The 9569-nt window shown below is 40.2% G+C and overlaps 1 long non-coding RNA gene across 1 annotated transcript in view; it reads left to right on the top strand.

The window, feature by feature from the left end:
- LOC105853861 overlaps positions 1–9569 on the top strand; it is a 61344-nt gene that overhangs the window by 6022 nt on the left and 45753 nt on the right. Inside the window, exons 2-3 of the long non-coding RNA XR_001145611.1 lie at positions 4588–4727; positions 5737–5852. This is a non-coding gene — a long non-coding RNA (uncharacterized LOC105853861). The remainder of the gene's footprint in view (positions 1–4587; positions 4728–5736; positions 5853–9569) is intronic.

Raw genomic sequence — 9569 nt, 5'->3', positions numbered from 1 at the left:
ATATATCTTCTCAAGAGTTTCTCCTAAGGTAAAGCTATCTTTGCATTTGGATTTCAGACCTGGGTACTTAGAGATGTTGCTATTGCTGACAGTCGTCTTCCTTGGTGGGATATGCCAGATCAGGAACCTTATATTCACTGCCCAGTGTTTGCAAACTGGTTCCTATTTGTGGACATACTTCCTTTTCACTTCTCATCAGGCCATCCAAGTAGTATTCCTTGGTAGAATTCTACATTCTACAATCAGGAATGGGCACACAAAGCCGATGGGCTACCAGTTTTTTCAAATAAAATTCGCTTGGGACTTAGCTATCTTCATGTTTTGATGTTTGCCTCTGTGGCCTCTTAAACCTACAGTGGCAGAGTTGAGTAGCTGCGTCAGACATGTATGGCCCACAAAGCCTGGCCCTTTACAGAAAAAGATTGCCTGCCCTGCTTTGGCTCATCCCTGAATGGTAATGGTTTTGTTTCCCTTTCCATATAGTATCTCAGAAACTTTTTTTTAACCTCATTCACTTTTGCTTATAAGAAGTCTTTTTCTATTTTACAGATGGGACAGCTAGGACACACTCAATCTAAGAGGTTGACCATAAAGCCTTCCCCAGGATCCAGCAGTCAGTTATACTGTGTCTTCATCATCAAGTTTCTAGTGTCCATTCTAGAGCTCCCGTCTTAATTTGAAGCACATGAACACATGTCTTGGTGCCTATCCCTATCCCTCTCCATCCTATACAGCTCTTTGAAATGAGAAATAAGAAACTAATGAAGGCAAAAAAGTAGACTGAAGCAAATGGTTAGTGTTCAAGTGCTAATTATTAAGGAAAGACAGAGGGTTTTTGAAATGTTCACTTACTCAGTTTGTGGGCCTAGATTTCTAAGACATTAGAGTCCTTTTCTCCGCCTAATTTTCAACATACTGTTTTATGAATATCTTGTAGTTTATTGCAGCTCATTAAAAAGTTGGAGGACTCCAAGTCCAATGTGAGAAAAATAGTCTCAATCTAGATGGAGTAAAACAGAGGGAAAGAACTTAGAACTAACTTTATTTTTTAAATTGCTTGGTGGATTTTCCTTAGTATTGTGCTAGAAAAACATTTAAACATCCAGAAAAGTTGAAAGAATTATGTGGTGAAAACCCATATGCCCACCATCTAGATAGTACAGCTGACATTTTGTTATATTTGCTTTATTTCATACTTACCCATCTTTGTTGGAAAGGTTTTAAAAATACCTTGTCACCATCCATCCATTTTGATCTAATCACCCATCATGGTGCTAAAAACTAGTTTCTTTAATTTTTATCTGTATTCCTTTGCCATGGATGCCACTCCTACCTAACCATGTATAAGCAAAGCTGCCTGTGAAAAAGCGTGTCAGAGAGAAGCCATTTTATTTCTGAAAGAAAATGGCGGCAGTGCAACATCTACTGGAAATTCTAGGGAAAGGAAAGATGAAAGTCCAGGTTCAGTGTCAATGAATCTTCCAATAATACATTGCCTTGCACTTCATTCACTTGACTAGCCTGAGTTACAAGTGGTTTTCTAAGTGGTTTACACTTGGTTCCTAACTTTAAGACTTTACAAAGGAGAAACAACAAAGTGGAAATACCACTTAGATGGTATTCAGAATTAGCACAATTCCTTGGAATTTTAGCAAATGGATAGTCCTAGTGTCAACTAGAAAGTACCACAAAATGAAATTTTTATCACGATAATGATGTTACCTGTTTGTGTCTATCTCCCTTGATTTACGCTCGATGTTAGTTTGTAATTCTCTTAGAGATAAATGTCCGTATCATAAAAAATGCATTATTACATTTAACACCTATCACAGTGGCAGAGATTTAAAATGTTATACTATACTGCACATGGTGGTGCAGGGGTTTAAGACAGCACCATCGAGCTGTTACCAGCCACTGCAGCATGAGTTTGATCCCTGGCAACTCAGGGAGCTGACCCACATGGTGCAGTAGACCTCTCCTGTCTCACCCACTGTTCCCCTCAGCAGTGTATTTTAGCCAGTTAGGATTTCTGCTTCCCACTCTGTCTCTGATGAGTCCTCTCACTCCCTGAGCCAATCAGCAAGTTCTGTTCTCCCCTCTGTTGCCCTGCACATCTGGCCTACACTCCAGTTCTTGTGTGCATAAATAAATCTAAAACTAAATAAAATGTTACACTAGTATTAGTAAGGTATATCCAGTTTTAGTATAATTCATTGGGGGTTAGTTTGACAATATATATTAGTGGGCAGCATAAAAACTACATGTCCTTTAACTAGCAATTTCATTTCTAGGGATATATACCCAAATATTGTAAAGAGGTTCTAAAGTAGGAATCTAAGAGTAGTCTAAAAGATTTTCGTATGGAAATGTTCACAATGTGCACAGCAATAAAAAAATGGAAAAAGCTATGTATGGATAGGAATTTAGATAAATTTTGGTATATTCAGATAATAATTTAAAAATCACAAAATAGTCTCATAGCTGAATATTTGATTTGGGACGTGACCAGCATATTAATTGGCAAAAATGCTACAGAACAATGATATGGTTTCATTTAATTCATGCAAAGTAAAAATTCATGTTTGTACAGATACATGAAGGTATTTGGTTGTTGGAAAAGTAATGACTTTTTTTTTTTTTTTTTTTTTTTTGCATAGAAGAACTGGCTGGTGCGTGGGCTAGAAGTACAGGGGATGAGAGGATTCACCAGAGACAGAGTGGGGAGCAGAACAGAAGGATATACTAAAATTCACTGTTGAGGGGAGCAGTGGGAGAGGTGGTAGAGGTCTGCTTTGCCATATGTGGGTTAGCTCCTTGGCCAGGGATTGAACTAAGGCTGTCATGGTGATAGCACTGAGACTTCAACCCCAGGCCACGGGGTGGGGGTGGGGAGGGATGGGGGGGGCTTCTTTCTATGTCTTTCAAGCAAAAATGTGTCATGACTTTTCTGACATTCTAATAGCTGCAATAACATACCCCAAGGATTAAACCATCAGGGATTTTGTGGGGTTTTGTTTTTTGAACTTTGAAAATGTGTTTTTGGTATTGTTTTTCAGTGTGCATTTATAACTTTTAAAATTAGATAAATATTTGAAATTTGTTGACTTGAACAGATGTGGAATAAAATGGGAGGACTGGAAACTGAAGCCATTTAGTTTGGCAAAGAACTGGGTAGGGTGGGAGAAGGGAGTGGTAGAAATATGATCTGCCTTTAGAGAAAGTATCTACCAACTTTCTATTCTTGTCTCTTTAGTGTGGGCATTTTGGCATTATGCTCACCATGCATTTCCCAATTAGGCCCTGTACACATTCCTTTCTCATCCTTGCCCCTAGGGGCTTTTAATTGCTGGTGGCAGCTGCTGCTTGAGGGTGTGCAGCTCTTGCTCTAGTAATGGCTGCTTTACTTTATTCAATAAAGAGACGGCTAAAACCCATCCAGGCTCCTTCTGACCACGCTCCCCCCAACACACACACACGCACACGCACACGCACACACAGCAGTATGAGCCTTCCCCAGTCTGTGGTGGGAGAGCTTTGTGCTTGGGCCTCATAGTCACTAGTAGATTATTAAATATATGTTTATGATAGTGGTGAGTGAAACAGTTAAAGATGAGCCCCGGGAAATTGCTCCTTGGGCCTTCCTGGGGTTTGGAAGTTATCTGCTACCCCTCGCCAAGTAACAACAAATATAGTTATAATAGCCTGGGCTTTGGGCCATTTCTGAATTAACTGTCAGATTTCTGGGTTGCTATTCATACTAAGTTGTTAGGGAGTAGTAAACTAGAGGTTTACTTCCTTGAAAGAAGGACCCTTGGGTGTTGGGGTGGGGGGGAGAATGGATGGATAGGCCTTTGGCTTGTCTTTTGTGGTCTCAGGTATCAGAGTCCCCTTCCTTCTAGTGGTTGAGTTTGGGAGGTGTAGAGGACTAGCTGTAAGCTGGCCTACCTCCTTGTGATCTTTTTGGTAACCGGGCAGCTGGTAAAGGAAAGGTATGGATGTATTTGGTTCCTTTTCACATATGTGTAAGGTGAGTAGGAGAGAACTGAAACTGTAAATGACAAACCTTGTTACTGTTGGTCATCAGTGTGAACCAAATGCCATCTGATGACTAGATGAAGATTTCAGTCACTTTTAGGGGCATTTCTAGATAGTAATTTGGAACAGAGGATCATTAACTGCCAGACTAGAAGGGGCCCTAAGAGATCGAGTTTACCTCATTCAAAGATAGGGATACTGAGGTGTCAAGAAGGGGAAGGACTTGAAGTACTTGCAGGGAGCTATGAAGATCAGTTAGCATTGGATTTCACATCTGAGTCTCACACGATATAGTTAGTTGGCACCTCTGTCACCACGTTTTCTCATTTAAAATGGAGATAAGAATCCTTATTAAATAATAATTCTAAGTCATTCAACAGCCTTTACTAGATAAAGAACATACTTGTGTTGATAATAATGCTTAGTATAAGTGAAATCTGAGGTCCTAGGTGAGAGCTAGTTCACTTCACTAAGGTGGTAAAAGTAAAATTAAAACCAGATCTGAAACCTTGACTCTTCCATCTTATACTTTTTCTTCATCCCATCCTATAGGTCCAACCAACATGATCAGAATCCATGCTTCTGTTGAAGAGGTATACTGAGTCCTGCCTCGCCCAGTGAGTTAACCAGAAAATTGGCAGAGGCTCAAATCAGCATCCTGAATGTGACTATCAAGCCATTGTGAAATCTTGGTAAGTGCTCGGTGGCTTTGGTGAGCTGCCCAGTTAGTGGGAAAGGAAGGTAGTTTTAATAGGCACTAGACAATTATTTGAACTTTTGCCATTGTGATAATGAAAAAAAAGTTTTAAATGTTCAGAATAACGAAAAAAAAGTTGTAAACACTTCAGGCTACATTACTAATTATCCCACGTGCCCATTTTTGCACAGGGGATAATTAGATATCTTGCCAAAGATTATATATAACTAGTTGATGTAGAAAATGAATTGAAGCCAGGCTAGTATTGTATCTTCTACCTAAGTCTGAGGAGACCATGTGGCACAGAAACACTTTTACTACACACTGAAACATTTCTTATAATAGCCTCTGAGGTTGTGCGCCCCTGATTAAGGAAATGTCCATGGTGTAAAATGTTACCATGTCTAAAATCACCTGGGATTCTTGTTAAAATGCCAATTCCTGGGCAATCAGAAAGCTTGTTATTGTGAAGAGCAACACTTGTCACTTATATTGAGGCTTCCTGCCCAGTGGGTTCAGCAGTGTCGGGAGGGACATTGTTGCCGTGGATGTCCTAGCGGACAGTTGGGAAGCCTTGGTAAGTTATCCCTGGTTCTGGGTGTGGCTCCCTGGTGGTGGTGAACAAATGGTGATTCAGTGCTTCTCCTTTCAAACGAGACAGTTGTTAAGTGCTTACTAAATGTCAGAGGCTTCTGGATATCAATTAACAGAGTTATTGTCATTTGAATGTTTTGTTCTTGTGAGATTAGACACAAGAATAAATAGTAAATGTATAATGTATTGCAAATGTCACATTGTAAGTTTTTCCATTGTGATGTAAAAAATCACATTTAAAATAACTGGATTAGACTAAGAAACCAGTAGTGGGTTTTTCTCTCTACTTCCCACTTTCCCTTTTAATACCTGCCACTGGTCCTCAGTGTTGTAGAACTTGGTCACATTGAGTATGGGAAGGTCACAGGTGATAAAAACCTGTTTTTCCTCCTTTCCGTAACCCTCTCTAGGCTGAATTGTGAAGGATATTTTTGACAACTATCTTAGAAAGCCCACCAGATCATGTGAATGAACATGCAGCAGAAGAGGGGGTGTTCTCTCAGTGATTAAGGTAACAGTGAATAAGGTAAGTAAGGGAGGAAAGGCTGATTTCTTCTGGGAGGCTCTTAAAAATGTGTTTGTCAGGAGCCAATGCTTTCTAAAGCCTGTGCTTTTATACTATAATTCATCCTTCTCAAAGCAGTTGGGGCAAGTTATATACATACCCAATCCACGACCACCTCTGTGAAGAATGAGAACTGAAATGGTTCCCAAGTAAATTAGATGGCATAAGGTGTGTGTCACAAATAGTTGTCAACATGACACTAATTAAACTCCCCTTAAGAGGAGTGTCTTCTTTCAAAAGATTTATTGAAGATTTTTCTTTATCAGACTGTGGAGCTGCATAAATCCTTTCAAAAGTGTCCTCTTATTAAAGGTTCACTGTTTCAGCCACCAAATGTGAGGCACTTTGGATTAGTAATTTTAGAGGCAGCACTGTCTTCTGGATTGCATTCCTCATGAACCAACCAGACGAGTGTTCAGATTTGAGTCTTCAACCATCAGTCCCCCTAGTGGACTTTAGAAAGCACTGAAATGATTCTTAATTAGACTAGGCAGCATCTTTTAAATGGCCTTCTTTGGGCTATCTCTGCCATCCCTGCCTTAACGCTAGTGGCACCTCTAGTCCAGAGTTATTGCTTAAGAACTAGGTCATTCTGTGGTATCTTGTTTTTCATGCAAGTGAGAAGGGTCACCTTTTCCCATGAGGATAGTCTTGTGATGGTACCTTCATTAGAATAATGTTCCTGGTGCAGGCTCTGGAGTGTTTGAGTAATTCCTACTGGGATAATTCGATTAACATTCATAAACAACCTGAATGATAGAAAGATTGACTTTTTTTAGAAACAAGCTTGGAATCGTCATTGATATAAAGGGAATCCCTGCATTCCGCATCCCCAGAACTTACTTTAAAATGACATTTCCCTCCATATAAAAATATGAATGTTAGCATCCTGCATTTAAAAAGTCTTCCTACCTCTTTCTCCACATAGGTTAAAGTGGGTTGTATAAACCTGGCTTCACGGCCCAATCCCCAGTTCTTTGCCTAGGACTTCTGTATCTCCATTAACCCTCCTCCTCTCCTTTTGTGACAACAACTCTCTTGTTTTCTTTTTTTCTCTTTAGGCAAGTCATCTAGCACCCACACACAGCTTTTGAAACTTTCCTTTTTAGTCACTAATAATTGTAACATTTTTCTTTTAAAAGTACCTTTATGTTCTAGACAAATGCTTTAGTGTATTTGCCATCTCACTGTAACTTGACAGTAACTCTGAGAAGTAGGAGTTGTTCCTACTTTACAGATAACAAAACTGAGCATCAGAGACATGATGTCACCAGTGGAACACAGGGACTCAGTAGTGAAACTATGTGTTACAGTCCAAAGAGGCTAACTCACCTCTCTGTACTCAGAGCACTAGAATGCGGTGATCTCAGTCCCGGGGCTTACTGCCTCCTCATGGGTTTCTCTTGTCACTGTCTTCCAGGATAGGGACACGTGTGAAAGGTTCATTCTGGAAGGAGAGTCAGATGCATGAGAGATGGTGGGAGGGCTGGGTGGGTCCTCTAACTTTTCATCAGGGCCCTGTAGATGGACTAACATGTAGTTCTCTCCTACAGAGCCACTCACCATTTGTTTATCTACCTTTGTCTTCATTTTCACAAATAGCACTCTCATGCAAGATGTTTTTGTTGGCCAATTTCTGTGAGTTTAGAATGTTATACCAAACAGACAAAAAAAAAAAAAAAAGGATCACGAAAGTCAGTACCAACTGAAAATCCCTTCACTTGCAAAATGTTAACTCAGGTGCAGATGCACTGGGACTGGAACAGCCTGCTGTGCAGATCAACATGTTCTAGCTGGAATTCTATGTAAACATCTATGCTGTTAGATAATATTCAGAATTATTTATCTGTTCACAGCAAATGGAAACAAGTACCTTTTATTCAATTAATATCTCTGTAAATGTTACTGCTGGTAAGGTAATGGTGTGCACATAGTCAGCTGACCAACTCAGTCTATGCCATGCCCACGTGCCAATTGTTTTTATGAGTAAAGTTGTTTTGAAACAGTCATGCTCATTCATTATTGGTCATCATTGCTTTGGCACTACAGTAGATGTGAGTAGTGGCAACACACACTGTATGGTCCACAGAGCCTGAAGCATTACCATCTGGGCCTTCGCAGGGAGTTGTCTACTTCGGGATGTCTCCAAATTCATATTTTCTTTTCTTAAAGATTTATTTTATTTCTGCATACAAGAACTGGGTGACATGCCAGAGGTGTAGGGGTGAGAGGACTCACTGGAGACAGGAGGGAACAGAACAGGGGTTTGACTGATACGCTGCTGAGGGGAAGGGGAGCAGCAAGGGAAACAGGAGAGGTCTGCTGTGCCATGTAGGTCAGCTCCCTGGGGGGGATTGAACTTGTGCTGCAGTGGCTGTGGGTAGCTTCATAGTGCTGTGACTTAAACCCTTGCATCATCAGAGAGGGCCCAAGTTTTTTCATTTAATAAATTTATTTTTAATTGAAGTACCTTTTTCTTACATTGTTAATTTTGGGACAGTATGTGATTTTTAAAATAGATTTATTTTATTTATTTATGCATCAAAGAGCTGGAGTGCAGGCCTGAGGTGTGAGGACAGGGGGCAGGGGCAGGCATGAGACTGTTCACCAGAGACAAAGTAGGGAACACAACAGGCAGATTGAAATACACTGCTGAGAGAAGCAGCAGTGAGACAGGCAAGGTCTGCTGTGCCATGTGGGCAAGCTGGAACTCATGCTGCAATGGCTAGCTGCCAGATAGCTTCCTAGTGCTGAGACTTAACCCCTGTGCCACCAGGGAGGCCCTGGACAATATATGATTTCTCCCTGCAGGTGTACGTCTTTCCTTAGTGTAGCATGAAAAGTGGGCTTAAACAATATGGAAACAAATGGGGAGGACTATATTCCAATAAAACTATTTACAAAAGGTTATTGGTCGGGCTTCGTCCCAGGAGCTGTAGAATGCCAGCCTCTGCTCTATAATATACATAGAGGAAGACTTTAAGAGAAAATCTTGTATGTCAGAGCAAGCATTCACTATGATTTCCCTCATGGAATAACGCGGCTATACTTGAATTAGCACTGCAACATTCTTATGTGAGTTGTGCTTTATGCACATGACTTATTAGTTCTTGATTTGAGTTCTTGGTAGTATTATACAATCTTCATGGACAGTGTTATTATCATCCTTTAGAGAATCCTGTTCCTTGCCATAGGTTTTTGTTTGCATGGCTTAGAAGTGACAACTGTCTTATATTCATGTTCTTTTTAAAAAAATTTTGGATACTGGATTGATTAGAAAGATGTGGTACATATATACAATGGAATATTACTCAGCAACCAAAAAAGAGAAACACATGTCTTTTGCAGCAACTTGGATGGAGCTGGAAAAGATCATGCTTAGTGAGATAAGCCAGAAAGAGAAAGAAAAATACCGGATGGTTTCACTCATAGCAGGAGTATAATGGACCAGGCGAGAAAATAACAAAAATAATGAACAACCATAGACCAGAGACATTCTGTGGGGGTGGAGTGGGGAATGGGATAAAAAACGGGGGGGGGGGGAAGGGAGGGAAATGCACGGGACTATGGTGGTGGCACAGGGGTGATTTGGTGATGGGAAACCCGTGGGGATTACAATTGAAATGAAAAAAAAATGTGAAAAATGATGTAAAAATAAACTTTTTAATAATAAAAAAA

Source organism: Condylura cristata, unplaced genomic scaffold (assembly GCF_000260355.1).
Source record: "Condylura cristata isolate star-nosed mole 26May11 unplaced genomic scaffold, ConCri1.0 scaffold00019, whole genome shotgun sequence".
NCBI lineage: Eukaryota > Metazoa > Chordata > Mammalia > Eulipotyphla > Talpidae > Condylura > Condylura cristata.
Note: the sequence above shows the minus strand (reverse complement) of the source record. Positions and strands in the feature narration are given on the sequence as shown.